At 42.9% G+C, this 15,577-nt stretch overlaps 1 protein-coding gene across 1 annotated transcript in view; it reads right to left on the bottom strand.

The window, feature by feature from the left end:
• Positions 1–15,577, bottom strand: part of DISC1 (DISC1 scaffold protein) — a 247,429-nt gene that overhangs the window by 113,328 nt on the left and 118,524 nt on the right. The gene's annotated exons all lie outside the window — the stretch shown is intronic.

Below are 15,577 nucleotides of genomic sequence, written 5' to 3'. Positions count from 1 at the left end.
TGCACTCACACACACGCACCGGGTGTTGTTCAACCTCTCTGAGCATCGGTCTCCTCTTCTATAAAATGAAGACAATGATGCCAGCAGAAGGGGACGTAACATGCACCCAGGCCCTGCAAGCAGCATGTGCTCAACAATAATAATTATTGGCATTATTTAATAATACCTGATTTTAATAAAATATTTTTAAAAATCATAATACTATCTGTTGATACCTAGACTAGGTTCCTCGGGAGTCATAATCAAAGGTCAAAAGAGGTTCAGTCACCTGTCATAAGTTACATGTGTCATTTTTAGACCAACTAGGATAGGAAGCCCAGGTCTTCTGAGGCCCGGTCAACTCACAAGGTTCTCCCTGACCCTGCAGGCAGGCCACCCAGCCCTGCTGCACAAAGGGAGGTGTCTGGAAGCTGGTGGGAACACAGACCCTCAGGCCCCAGGCGCCCCCTGAGTCACAATCAGCATTTTAACAACTCACCAAGGGATTCAGATCCACACTCAAGTGTGAGGAGCACTGCCCTGGGGGACCTTCCAAAGACTGTCAGCTCTTCTCTTTTAAATTTTCGCTCATTTATTCATCATTTCACTCTGCAAACATTTACAGAGAGCCTGCCATGTGTAAGCCCCTGTGGGGTACGAAAACAACTCCTTCCCACCCCACACAATACTGTCTGGTGACTGTAGATCAATGCTGCCCAAAACTCGGTCCAACACACCAGGCACTGTACGTAAGGGACAAGGTTTGAGAAATGGGACACGGGTGCCCACCTCCAAGTCACAACTGTGTGCAAAAAAACACCATCTGCTGGTTAAAACCATCACGGTTACAGAAAGGCCGGTCTGGGTACTGTTTATCCCCAGGGTGGGGCCCGTCTGAGAAAAAAGCCTTGCGCTTCAGAAACTCCCAGGTTGTGCCCAGCTTTGTTAGGTTTGTCTTAACTTATCTGACGCTATTCATTCATTCAGCAAGCATCTGAGGGACCCTCTCTGCTGGGGACAGCTTCTGTGCTGGAAATAAATCCAGGGGCAACAAGGTAAGTGAGGCCCTACAAGCCAGTGATAAGTGCTCAGCTGAGAACCCACACAGGTGTCATGAGATGGTCGGGAAGGCCTCTGGGAGGGGGAGGATTGAACCTGAGACCCGAACAGCAAAATGACAGCCGGTGTGACAGGGAGGCAGAACCATTTCAGGATGAGGGAACAGTCCCTGAAGGTATGAACTAGCCTGGTGCCTCCAGGCACATAAGCTCAAAGGCAGGCTCTGGGCAAGTGCACTCTAACAGCCATGGAGTACCCGGCCGCACGGGCTGAGCAGCCACAGTAAGGATTCGGGTTATTTCCTGTGTGTGACAAGAAGCGCCAAAGAGTGTTAAGCAATGATCTGAATTTAAATTCTCTTATTACAATATATAGTATTAAGTGACCTGTTATGGCCTGAATTGTGGCCCCCGCCCCCCATTCCTGTGTTGAAGTCCTAACATCCAGACCTCAGAATGTGACTATATTTAGAGACAGGGTCTTTAGAGAGGTCATTTAAGGTTAAAAAATGTCATCGGGGTGGCCCTAATCCCATATGAGTGGTGTGGTGTCCTTCCAAGAAAAGATTAGGACACAGAGGCATCCAGCCAGGCACTGGCAAGCCAGGGAGACAGGTCTCAGAAGGAAGCATCCCTGCCAACACCTTGACCTCAGGCTTCCAGCCTCCAGATCTGTCAGAAATCCGCTGTGATGAATACCACCCAGCCCTGGGCCAGGCCAGGAACAAGACCTTCAAGGTCAACTCCTCCCTCGTTATCACTCTGCCATGTCCATCTCTAAATATCCAATGTGAAGTCTGGTGAGTTCTAACTGCTAAGTATCTCTGTAGTCTACCCACTCCCCTCAGTCCTCACAACCCCTGTCCTATTGCAAGTTGCCTTCCTGTCTCTCCAGGACCCTGCGACAGCCCCCCTAGTGTCCCTGCAGGAGGACGGCCATCATGCCCAGCCCAGATCCACTCTGCAATCTACAGCCAGACTCAGCGGAGTCTCTTCCATTTTTCTTTGCTTTGCTTTTTTAATGCAGAGCTGATCAAATCACTTTCTGCTTAAATCTGTTCAATTACTCTGTCTCACTCTTATGATAACTTCCAGCTCCTTAAATGGTGGCCCTGTAGGATTCTGGAACGTAAGCTCTCCGCTCCTCCGCCACATTCAAAAGCAACAGCAGGAACGCCATATAAGTCCATCCATGAAGCAAGTTCTTTCTCACCTCCAAGCATTGCTTTCCTTCTGCCTCAAATGAGCATTCCATACTTTTCTCCATTTTAACTCTCACACGCCCTAAGTCACAGGTTAGATATCATTATTCCAGAAACCTGTCAGAGCTTCCCCATCAAAGCACTTCTGTTTTCTGGGTGCAGCACCCAGCACTGCCCCATCTCGAGGGCTGGGCACATGGGGGCCACAAGGAAACTAGATGAAAGCAAAGGCAGATTTACAACTCTAAGGACATCTGAGCCTCTAGGCCCCTCACCTTCATGGGCCCCATCCAAGCCCTACAACTAATTCTGACTCATAATTTTATATATGTTTTCTTAATTAAGGTCTACCTCCAACTGCGCGAGCTTTAGGGCCCACCAGACCTGAATCCACCACCGCTGGTTATGTGAGTAAATGAGGCAGAAACCAGGGCCCACAGAAATTAAACGACTACCCCGCTGTATGTCCAGCTTCATAATGCAGCACAATCCGCATCTGGAAGTGCGCATGTCCAACCACACAGCTCTCACTCTGTCCAGCGTGCACACCAAGAACGTTCCTCACTGCTGGCCTCAATTTCCTCTTTCAGCAAGGAAGATAAGGGTTTTTTCATCCTTAACCCGAGGACAGGCTCACTGATTTTAGAGACAGGGGGAGGGAGAAAGAGAAAGGGAAGAAACATCAATGGGAGAGAAAAATATCAATCGGCTGCCTCTAATATGCGCCCCAACTGTGGGCTGAACCCACAACCTAGGCACATGCCCTGACTGGGAATCAAACCTCAGCCTTTCAGTTCACAAGATGATGCTCCAACCTACTGAGCCATGTGGCCATGTATATGCTTCATTGGATTTTATAAGGACTAATTTATAGAGCATCTCTAAAAGCACTGCACAAGAGCTGGCACACAAGTGTTGTGAATGTAGGACTACGGGATGAATGATATCAATACTTTGAAATACCATCCGTCACAAATTCCATCAGTTCTGCAATTCAGTACCCACTGAAACGGAGTTCTGATTCAGCAAGCCTTTGCCATCCCCTGATCTACAGGCAGAGCACAGACTTGAGGGAGGGGACAGTGAAGAAGACTAATGACCTCAAAATGCTGTCACAGAGGTTAAGGAAACAGATTTTTTTAAAAATTACTCTAAAATATGCAGGAAGAATTAAATGCCCTCATCTTTATAAGTGTTTCTCTTTATTTAACAATGTGCTCTTCTTCTCTCTCTCTAAGGAGTTATCTCCTACCCCTGGTCTAAGGCTGACTCTTTTAGTTAATTAACAGCTCTGCTCAGCCCAGAGCTGCCTTGGGTTGTTACCACCTGAACAGTGTTGAAGAGACTAAGTTAAAGCTGTGACGTGAATGAGGTTTTCTCTGGCATCATCATAAAAACCCTCTAGAGAGGTAGCAGTTCCTTGGAAAGAAGCCATGTGCAACTTAGCCAATAGCGCCAGTTAAGAACTTAGGGATAGAATATTCAATAGCCATCTCCCTCTCTGAGATTAAACACTTAGAAAGTCACTTAAAACTTTTGCTCATTTGTGAACTTAAAACAGCGGGACATACCAACAGACACTGAGCAGGCAGCGGATAACTGGGGCTCAGCCTGGACAGGAGGCCCAGGAAAGTGGCTACCCCCCCCCCCCCAACTCCTCAAGGGGCAGAAGAGGGTGTAAACGCTGGGAGAAGGTGGGGCCTAAGGAGTGACACACACCTGGCCGGTGGCAGCCTCTGCCTTCTGGAAGTTATGGGACCTTGGGTCCAACCTCTTGAACCCTCAGCCTAGTCAGTAATGACAATACTAAATGGTAATAGAACAACAGAAATAGTTACATCGACCGCAGAGGGCTGTTGGAGGATTAACTGAGATAAAGCAGGTAATGCATGTGATAAATAAGCTATAAATTTTAGAGCTTTTTAAAACTTTTTTTCATTTACATATAGTAAAATTTACTGGGTTTTTGTTTTGTTGTTTTTCGGTGTATAGTTCCATGGTTTTATCCTATAATGGATTGATTCTTGTGACCATCACCACGAATAGAACACAAAACAATTCCAACACCCTGCAAAATTCCCTTGTGCTGCCCTTTCATGTCCAGACCCTTTCCAGCCCTGTAACCTGGTCCTTATGGGTCTGTCGTTTCAGGGTGTCACCTAACTGCATTCCTACAGGAGAAAGCCTTGGAGTCTGGCTTCTTCGACTCCACATAAAGCATCTGAGATGCATCCAAGCTGGTGTGAGTATGAACAGCTTGTTCCTTTTCACTGCTGAGTAGTACTCTATGGTGTGGATGTACCGCATCCAGCCACTGAAGGGCACTGGGCTTTTCTGCCTGTTTACCTAAGCATGGTGAACTTTTTCTCTCCACTGGTATAGCGGGGCTATTAAAATATTTTATTCCTCTCTTCCTATCATTGACAATTAAGAAAGACCATTTTCAATAGTAAAAATAATGAAAATCAGTTCATTAGCCAAGAAAGCACCTTCAGGGATGTGGACTAACTCTTTGCCTCTGACAGATCTGACACAAATCCCTGCAGAGGTTGGGGGGCGGGGGGCACACTCAGCTCACACCCAGAAAAGACCAGGGAGAGGCAGCTCCCGCCGGGTCTGCATGCCACCAACACATGTTGAAATAACAGATTAATGTTTTTTCATTTAATCTTTATTGTATCTTTTTCCATTACCACTTAGTCTCCTTATACTCCCCCCATCCATCACCACACAGTTGTCCACGTCCATGAGTCCTTTTTCCTTTTTACTCAATCCCTCCACCCCCACCATCCCCACTAGCTGTCATCCTGCTCTCCATCTATGAGTCTGTCTCCAACAGATTAATTTTTTAAGTCCAGGCTTTTAATAACAGCAAATGGTAACAATCAGATGTTTCATGGGCCACAGAATCTTCCCCATTATTTTCCCAAGTCAGGGATTTCAAAACTATGGAGACCATGTGTGAGCACTGATGAACCCAACACTTTCTTATCCCTCTTTTCTACCCATTAATAAATGCTGCTAAATCCTGAAACCTTGAATAAAGAACTTTTAGCCTCTCATTATTCAGAACAAACAGCTTGGGGATTAAAAGAGAGAATAAAGGGGGAAGGAAGGAAGGAAAGGGAAGGAGGGGGGGGGAATAAAAGTATTCATACACAGAAAAATATCAGTAGCTCAGCTCTGGCAACCTAATTTGCTGTTCCCAAGCCAGATTAAGAAGTATTTTCCTCCCATGACCGCTCTCCCAACATCATGCTTCAGGTTCCCAGAACTGACTGCTAGCACCACAAGAAGCCCCATTACGCTGACTCATGGCCCCTCCTCACCTTCTTCCCATCCCTTCATCCAAGTCCATCCATAGAGAATTAAATACAGTGCAGTTCCCATACTGAATGCAGACCATCAATTTGTTAACTAAGGCAGAAAAAAGATCACAAACTATGTCTTGATGTCAAATTTCTCTATCCAATGTTTTAGGAACCCCATCGCATCACGCTTCAGGGAAGGAAAAAGACCTCATATAATTTGGTCATTGAGAACGCAGAGGAGAATTTGCTTTAGAAGCTCCCGTTTCTAACTCCCTATTATCACCTAAGGCCAAACAACAGGCAAGTGCCGTGTTTGGTGATCAGACGTAAGCAGCTGCCATTTGGGATCCGAAGTCTCATGTCTTCCCAGTGTTTGCACGCAAGTGTCCTGATACACTTCACACTGGCAGCTGTGGGCTGGTTTCCATACCTAACAGAGCTTGGCAGGATGAGATGGCCTTTCTAACTGCCATCGTGAGAACCACGGTTGCGAGTGACTTTGAAACATATGGTAAACTTCATTATGCTAAAGTATAATAGCTTCTACTTTGGGGCTCCTGATGAATATTAATGTCAGGGCTTCTGAGAAAAATGTGCTCCAAATTTCATATTGTACAAAACCCCTTCAATACCAAAGAGGGCATTTACTTATAGTCTTCAGGCTTCTTCAGAGACGCCGCTGAATATTTCATTAAACACGGCAAAGTGGAACAAATAATCACGGGACATTAAGGGAGAGATAATGATAGTCCTCCCAGTATCAAGCCAAACCCCAGGCAGGGCAAGAACAAAGAGACATTGACTATAAACATGAGTACAAGGAGACATGAACGTTTGTACGGGGGAGTCCGGAGGGCCTCAGGCCAGAGGATGTCTTGACCTAGAGCTCCCAGGGTTGCTTCACATCCTTCCTCTAGGGCCCACAGAGATCATGGGAAGCTCAGAGGGTCAGAGGGAGCAGCCAGGATGTAGCCAAGAAGGAATGCAGGGAGGAGGTGAAGGGTGGGTAAGGGTATGGGACATTCCAAAGGTGGAGGAAAGGAGCCAGACGAGAATGCAGAAGCCGAGAGGGAGCAGCAAAAAGCCACGGGAAGACTTGGTGGGTGAGTCTCCTACCCAGAAGGCAGGGAGTTGCTTTCACAGAGCCTGAGTCCTAGTAATTTATCATGAGGACATGTAATCAGTGGAAAGAGATCTTTGACTTAATACCCAACGCTGCTCACTGTCCATGAAGAGAAGGGGAGTGAGCTGTCGCAAACCCAACCACTGTCCACGAAGAGCTGATGACAGTTTAAAAGGTCGCAGGTCTGGCAGCCTTCCAGGACAGGGACACCCTTTATCTCCCATGTTCTTCCACTCTCTGCCCAAGCTACAGCTTCAGCGGCCATATGCCATCAACAGGCACTGTCCTCCCACCCCGGGAACAGCAGCTGGCTTTGGAAGAAAAACATGGCATGGGTAGGAGCTGTTTCTCTAATGGGTCTATTGAGGAAAATTGGAAATATTTTTTTAAAAGGCCAGAGACAATGAAGTATGAAACATGCAGAGAACATAAGACGATGGCTGTGAAACTGCACACCTCTCTCAGCCTCTGCATTTTAATGATGGTGAAAATGTAAATTATTACCTTCCAAGATTTATTATAAACTGTCAGGTTGGTTTATTACGGTCCCAATTACAGCAGTCCTCTGTCTGTGACGGGTGTTTGGAAAGGCCAGGCCCAATGAGCCCAATGAACCCTAATGTCTTAAGTTTCAAAATTCATTCTGAACTGCTACTTCAGCATGTTATCATTACTTATAAAGAGCCTTTTCACGGCCCAATATTAATCGGAATAATTGGGTTAATTTCACATACACGCAAATAGAAACAAAAGATAATAACCATATTATATAAAGATGAAGAAACCATCCAATTTTCCCCCCCAAAATGAAAAAAGGACATGGGTAATACACAATGAAAAAAATTATAAAGGCCCATAAAGTAGCAAGTTCAACCTCACTATTAGTCAAATACATGCGAAAGTGAGGCGTAAATTAAATACCACTTTATTATTGTTATTATACTAATAATTTTATAGGAAATAATACCCAGTATTGGTAGTATCAATTAAACTGGTATAATCCTGTTGAAAGTCAATTTGCAACATGTACCAAGCCATATAAATGATTGTGCTCTTAGGCCCAGGAATTCCAATCTGGCCCTTTTTTTCAGAAAGGAATTCATACATAATGTGATCATTAAATACATCAAAATAAGGGGCTAGTTACGTAAATCATGGTCTATTGACTCTAGGAAGGTCATAAAGATCGTAAATAATACATTAGAACACAGAGAAACGTAAGTGAATGAGGAGTAATGTGGCCCTGGAGCCAGACGGGTCTGAGTCACATCCCAGCCCTTCACGTCCCCCCCCAACTGTCCCAGCTCATGGAGCCTGTATCAGCGTGTGTAGAATGGGGAGGACAGCAACAGTTGTGAGGACTGACTAATGTAATGCTTTCGTCACTGTCACGTCAGGCGACGAGCAGAGCGAAGAGGTACAGTTGTGTCTACACTCTTGAGTTCAAGTGTGCAAAAATCCACGCAGGCTCCAGGCACACGGAAAATGAAACCTGGGGCTATGTGAGGGAAGTTGTCTACTGGACACTTTTTGTTCGATTTTAAAAATGGGTTTATTCTTGTGATAAATGATATGATCTTCTTTGTGGAATAAACTAAAAATTGGCAGAAAAAGAAACGACGAAAGTGAGTTCAGGAATTTTATGAACTTAAACCTCAGAGGATTCTCGTATAACCTACAGGAAAATTTACTTCGCCTCCAAACGTTGACACATTCTCAGGATTCCACACCCCAGGGGAATTTGAGTTTGGTGACCTTCTCCGGGCAGAAATGGAGTTCTGTATTCAGCCCCTACCGTTCCTCCGTCTCTGGGGAAAAAATGGGGTTGGGTGAAGGGCAAACAGACATTTGCTAAGTTGTAATTATCTGTCTTGCCAATACAATTGGGACGTGTGGACCAAAGTCAAGTGCTGGGACAGAGTAAAAAGCAAGCTCAAGACTTCAGTCCCATTGTCTGAGCAAGACCAGACTTCCTTTCATTAAGTACACCCTGAAATCATAAAATAATTGCATTCATTCTTTCTTGGGGAAGAGCTATATAGTATTTAGGGACACATGAAGTGTAACACATAGGAAAAGAGAGGTGCTCAAAATAGGCTAAAATAACCAAAAGTTCAACATCATTTTTGGCAAAAGAAAAGAGAATTCAAGTTTGGCTATGATTAAATCTGAAAAAAAAAGTACCCAATCTGTCATTAATGACTTATAAAGACTTTGGAAAATATAATGTCAAAATAAAAATAAAATTATATCCCACAACTATGAGAGCATGTGAAATACAAGCATATCTAGTTTATGAATTTTTAATGATGTCATCAGTAGATCTTGAAGCAACTCTTGATGGCTTGTGCTCAGCATGCTATAAATGTTAAATTGCTGTGCGCTGGCTTAGGACTGTCCACTCTACAGTGATCTAACCCTCCTCAACTAGAAAAATCTGGGGAAAAACATGGATAAGGCAGAATGGTCATCCCCAGATACAAAAGGACAGTGGGCCCCCAGGGCACCAAAGCAGTCAGAGCAAGAAACATTTATCATTATGCTCTCTCTCCTTTACAAGAGCTCAGAAAACCTGAAAAATCAAATTAACAACAAATGACGATCTCTCAAATAAATCGTGGCTCTCTTGGGTTGCTAAACACATGGCAGCTTCAAAGCAGAGGAAGTCCACAGCGAAAATGGCAGGAAGCCATCGTTCATGGCCATGCCAAACAGAAATACAAGGTATTTCTTACAAAATTAATCACTGAAAAAACTGACAGCATAAAGATGTCAGTTAACATCAATAAAATAAATTCTGCAAAATCTCACAAAACTGAACTCAATAAAAAAAAAACCTTGTCTTAATTCTTCAAAGCCTTGAATTACAGAATATTTTAAATGGTATTTTATTTAAAATTCAAAAATTGACTCAAAAGAAGCTTAGAAAGCCAACCCTCACATTTTGCAAGTCAAATTGCTCATAGTCAACAGGACAACATGTTAGTAAGTTCTTATAGGCAAACAGGGCTGGTAGTAATCCTTTACTGGAAACTCCAGAGAGTGTATCAATCTACTTATTAATGGCTGTATCTAGAACAGGAAGCAGAACTATCAACAGGCCTTTGAAAAAATATCAAAAAATTCTTTAAAGTTAACAAATGTATATCCAATTCAGTTGCCATAGTTCAATTTCTTTCTCATTTGTTATAGTATGCTAAGTCCCTCTTGGTCACCTTTCAACAGTAAAGGATTTGAGTTTTAACAAAACAAACATGTGATTATCATAGGGGTCCTAGAACCTCTTATCCAGTTAAAGGATTCATCTGCTATAATAATAAAACTTCAGGTAGCAGATCATCATTTTAGGCATCCAATATAAAGAGTGTACATAGAAATTTCAAAAATGAGTAAAACCTCTCCTTTTAGGACACCGCCATCAATAAGAAATGATTTTTCATGGGCTGGAGAAGGGCTTAAGAACAGAAAGGAAAGGAATCAACATCTGTCACTGAGGAGCAAGCGAAGGCACCCAGGAATCATTCCTTCCTTTCAAAGAACACATTCAATCCATCATAGCTATAGCTGGTCTCTGCACACAGTGAGCAGTCCAATAAATACATGCTGAATAGATACCGTAAAGAGCAAAGGAAGAAGAAATTCTAAAATAATGCCATTTTAAAGCTATACGGATCTATATAAAAGATAATATGGATAAAAGCATTAAATTCTACTAATTCCAATTAACTTCTAATATTCACAATAAGAATGATACATCTTCAAATGAGAACATAATGCTGAAGTTGTTAAAGGAGAAGGTACTGCCCCCACCCAGGAACATTTAAAAACAGGGAAAGGAGGAAGAACCGCACAAGAACCAATGATCAGGGTATGAAACATTAAGCCACACGTGGGACAGTCCACGCAACAAGTAATCCTCACACCCGACCTTGGCGTGTGGGCTGTCCTCTAAAAACCATGCAGGCCCACCTGCCACCAGTCTCAGCTTAATCTCCAGGATGGTGTGTATGGGTGTGTGTGAGTGTGTGTGGATAAGTGTGGGTGAGTGTGAGCATGCACACACACCAATGCTATCCAAAGCCCAGAGTCCAAAGGAAATGCAGAAAGACTAAGATAGACACTAGTTAGCAAGAATGATCTACAAAGCAGACCGTCGAATACTTAAAGAGTTGCACGTACACTCCCTATTACAGAGAATCAAATTCCTGCTCCCAATTAGCCTGTCGAAAGCTGCCCACAGCAACTGGGTATGAAATTTAATTCAAATCCTCACTGCATTGCCACCAGGCAGCTATGGGACTGAAGTGTCCTTAAGGAAGCACAGAAAGCAAACAGAAAAGGAAGTAACCACAGTGAGGACTTCTGAAAAAATTACATGGATAAAAATAGGGGAAGGAGATAAAAAATAGCTGAGAGTGAGGAAAAAAATGAAAAAAGTTGGACAGAATCTTGGGAATTCAAACTTAGAAGGAACTAGATGACATGGTGACCCAGTAGCCCCAGGGACTGTCTGGTTAATTCTAGACCAGGAAGTCCTCGCAGGGTGCCTGGCACACTGTAAGTGCTCAATAAATGCTTACTGAAATGATGGATGGATGGATGAAAAAGAAACTTGAGAGATTTGGCTCTTCTGAGTCTCATATGCAGCAACTGAGAAGCGGAGAAACTTCAGTGACTTACTAAAGATCACGTGTTCGTCAAACTTCACATGTGCCAGGTGCTACACAGATGAGCAAACAGGAGACCTGAAGCTGAACTGAGGCCTCCCACATCCTAATGTAGGTTTTGTACACTGTTGTCGAGATGCTTCCCAAAAGAACTGTCACAATTATTTAATAAAAAGAGGAAGGAAGTTAACTGCAAATTTCAGGCTTAGAAATTCACAGGCAAAAGAGGCTGAAGAGAAATAGCCGTACTAACAGTGATACAAGGATACAACCGGAAACAGAAGATCATGGAGAGAAACAAAAAAATGCAGATATGTATTTAACTGGGATCCTAATAAAATAATAAATCAAAGATGAAAGGCTGAGATGTGAATGCTCTGCTGACCAAAAAAAAGATTTTGAAATTTTTTAAAAGTTTTCCTCTGTAAATTGGTATTACATCTATTCTTTTAATATACACAAAGGTTTCCAGTTTAGAAAGGCAGGCACCAATATTTCCCATACAATGTCTACGTTCCCCCCGCAGACAGAACAGTAACACTCACTCATCCGGTTCTAAGACAAAGTTTGGTCCTCAGTCATCAAGAGCTCTGTCACCCTTCTGGCACAGAGAGCCACGGTGTCCAAATGCAGGTCTTCACCAAAGCTCAAAGGAAAACAGCGACATTGGTAGGTCTACAGAATATGACCTCGAGCCATCCTTCAGGTTCAGAGTCTCATCTTCGAATCATGTCGGACCACTGGGAGATTCCATATTTACACCTAATTAGCCCGAGCTCTTACCAACTCACTTCCATGGTGTGATATGTTAACATAACCTTCTGCAAATCTGGGCAAACTCCGAATGGCTCTTTCAAGAATCTGCTGGGCCCTGGCCTGTTGGAGTGTCATCCCACAAACTGAAAGGTCGCAAGTTCAATTCTTGATCAGAGCACGTGCCTAGGTTGCGGGTTCGGTCCACGAGAGGCAACCTATGGATGTTTCTCTCCGTCTCTCTCTCTCTCTCACTTGCTCCCTTCCCCTGTCTCTAAAATTAATAAGCATGTCCTCGGGTGAGGATTTTTTTTAATCTGATGAAAAACTAGATTTTTTTGTGGAAAATAAGGTACATACCCACAGATCTGAAATTTGTGTTTCAGTCAGTCTATCCATCATGAACCTTTTCTTTGAAGGCCTCGCCTAACTTTTTCCCCAGAAACAGCTGGTAACAGACACAGGAAAAACACATTCACATTTGTTATAAATCTATTTATGGGAAACTTCCACTGCGTCCTCAAAAAAAATTGTCTAAAAGTTTAATACCACTCCACATTCCTGAAAACCCTGTGCCCTCAGCTTTCGAGGAGGACAGACAATACTTCCACTGCCTTTCTTATTCTGGCCTCAGGGAAGCTCATTATTACATCATATTCTCAACCAGCACAGTTTACATTTGTCATTAGCATTTTCTTCTGTATCAACTTTTAAATTTTATTTGTTAACTTTGTTGCTTATATCTTTTATGCATATATAAACCTGTGTGTGTATATATGTGTGTTGTGTGTGTGTGTATTTTTTTCCAGTTCTCTATTTCTTCCATCCACAAAAAAGACACACAGATTTTATTCTTCTGGTATAATTTTATTGGAAATCACTTTTCAATACATCTGATAAACGTGGAAAGAGAATTACTGACTAAATACATAAAACTTGTAACACACAAGACCTCTGAACTGAAAGCCTTTTTTTCCTAGTTGTGAGGTGACTTCTGAAAGAAGTTTCACCCGTGGAATTCAGAGCTAAAGACACTCATACCTCACTGGAGGACATCCTTACTTTCATTGGCTATTTCAAGCTCAAAAATTATGCAGTCATCCAAAAATAAGAGCAGGATTGTGTCAGTGTGCACACAGGGCCTTTCTAATCTAAAGCAAGAGCTGCTAGCCCTAAACCATAATTTACAAGCTGACTCCTCTCCAACTCGATTACTCCTGAACCGCCTGCCACTTCCTCCTCACTCACTGGAAGGCAAATGAGTTCAAGCTGGACACAGCCAGCTACCACTCCCAGAAAAAGCGAAATCCTGTCATTTGATATTTGCACTGACAGTCCCTTACTGTTTTTTAAGCATCTTCTGCTGGGTTCCTGACAGCTCACCGGGCCACAGACCCAGCCCAGTTTTTGAGCTGCACCCATAGTCTTTTTCTAGGAGGGCAGCAGGCAGAAAGTGGGAAAACGCATTAACATGCTAATGTGTCCTATTTAAAATTCTAGCCCTGATTATTCTGTGATTAAATCTCTCCCCTTGACGTCTGCTTCCTTTATATCTGAGTTACAGTGCGAAATCAATGACATTAATAAAGTACAATACAGATGACCAGCAAGAGATGGGAAAAGCAGTTAAATCTCATGACTGTCTTTTTTCTGCAAAGCAGATGTAGCAAACTAAAAAAGTTCCTGACTTTTTTCATCTCACCCTCCCTTAAAAAAAAAAAATGTTGAAATCCACAATAATTAAAGATTTACTGTTAATTTTCATAAGCATTCAGGGGTTGAAAGATAGATTTAGCTTTTCATTTGATTTCATTGCACTTAAAACTGCTCAGACTCAAATATGTCCTCCTGAAGTCTCCAGAACAGCTGATCGGGATCAAAGCACAACCCTTTCTCCCAGCTTCATGGAGACGCGTATCGCTGTGGCAGAAGTCAAGGATCCAGTGATGTTCTCTGTCCCTTTGCCCATGAGCTCTTTGACCTATTTCAGTCCCCTTTATCAGACTGTTTTGCCTGCTGACACCCCAATGTGAATGTCACCTCAGATGACCCAAGCATCTTCCAAGGAAGACTATCAAATTTATTGCTGCACTCATTAAATTCGAAAACACACTGTTGACATATCTGAAAAAGAATATCTAAGGGGTGGGTCTGTAATTAAAAATAAAAGAATATCTGGCCCCAGTAAACAAATACTTACGGCATATTTACTGTTTCTAAAGATGCAGTAAATGACGGATGCCACAACGGTATCAATGAAACATAAGAACAGCGCTCCGACCTCAGTAGACTAACAGTCTAGCTAGAGACACAAGACATAACATACTGTCAGTGACCCAGAGGCAAGTCCATCTGTGATGAGTCACCACGTGCACTTCCCGTCACTAAGGCTGCTCCCTTGACACCCAGATTACGCTGCAAAATCCCTAAGACTGCAACCGCCCCTTCTGCTATGGAAACAAAGCCCCTGGCTGGGCTTGGGCACCCAGGACACGGGGTCAGCCATCTTGGCCCAAACGTTACATGCTGAGCGGCAGAGACGAACAAGATAGAAGAGTCTTGTGCCCTGACTTTTCTGGAGTTGCTCATCCGCCCCAGAATTGCCTTTTTCTCCTTCAAGCTGCATTCTGCCACCATTGCTGGAAAGCAAAATTAAGCCCTACTATACAGAGCTCATGGCCTGAAGAGTCTTATTTCAAAATGTTTTGTCTAAGAATCAAAAGAGTCAGTTCATGGTACACAAATTGCCTGCATCTACTATTCCTTTGTATTTGCTCTACATTTAAACTTGAGAACTCCCTCAGAATGTTTAACTCTCAAACCCCAACAAAGACCAGCAAGTGGACTTTGGCCTAGTTTTACTGCATTTCAATAGATAAAAGCTTTACCTTACGAAGCAATTCATTATTTACTTATTTATTTATTTATTTGTCCCCCACACCCTCATCAACCCAAGGTTATCCATTTGGTTCGCCCCCAGCCAAGTCCCCTCAGACTGCTTAAAAATTTGCTTCAGGCGAAAGCGTGGGGAAAGGGTAGCTGACCCAGCAGAATCTGAGCACAGCACCCAGAATGCCTTCTCGACAGTAATGAGCCATCTGCAATTTAGAGCAGCCACGCTAACAATCTCTCATTCCATTTGTTTATGTTTTATTCATCATTTCCAAAATACTTAGCGAAGTGACAATGATGAGATTCAAACAATACTCTACAGCTCCTTTTGAAAAAAGAGATATTAATGGTTTTCAAGAGCTCCGCTGTTCAAATGAAAATATTGCTGTACTAAATTTGCCTAAATCAGTTCTCATCTTCTTTATTCTTAGATATAGTAGATTCCTCATTTGGTGCCAAAACTTGTATGGTGAGAATATGTGAAATTTAATAGTTTTCATTGCTTATCCAAGTTTTAAAAGTCAGTAGCAAAAATGTATTTAAAATATACAATGCCAAGTCCTATTGCAACTTAATCCACACGGTTACATCT

This window comes from Furipterus horrens, unplaced genomic scaffold (genome assembly GCF_987537825.1).
Source record: "Furipterus horrens unplaced genomic scaffold, mFurHor1.1.pri manual_scaffold_15, whole genome shotgun sequence".
Lineage (NCBI taxonomy): Eukaryota > Metazoa > Chordata > Mammalia > Chiroptera > Furipteridae > Furipterus > Furipterus horrens.
Note: the sequence above shows the minus strand (reverse complement) of the source record. Positions and strands in the feature narration are given on the sequence as shown.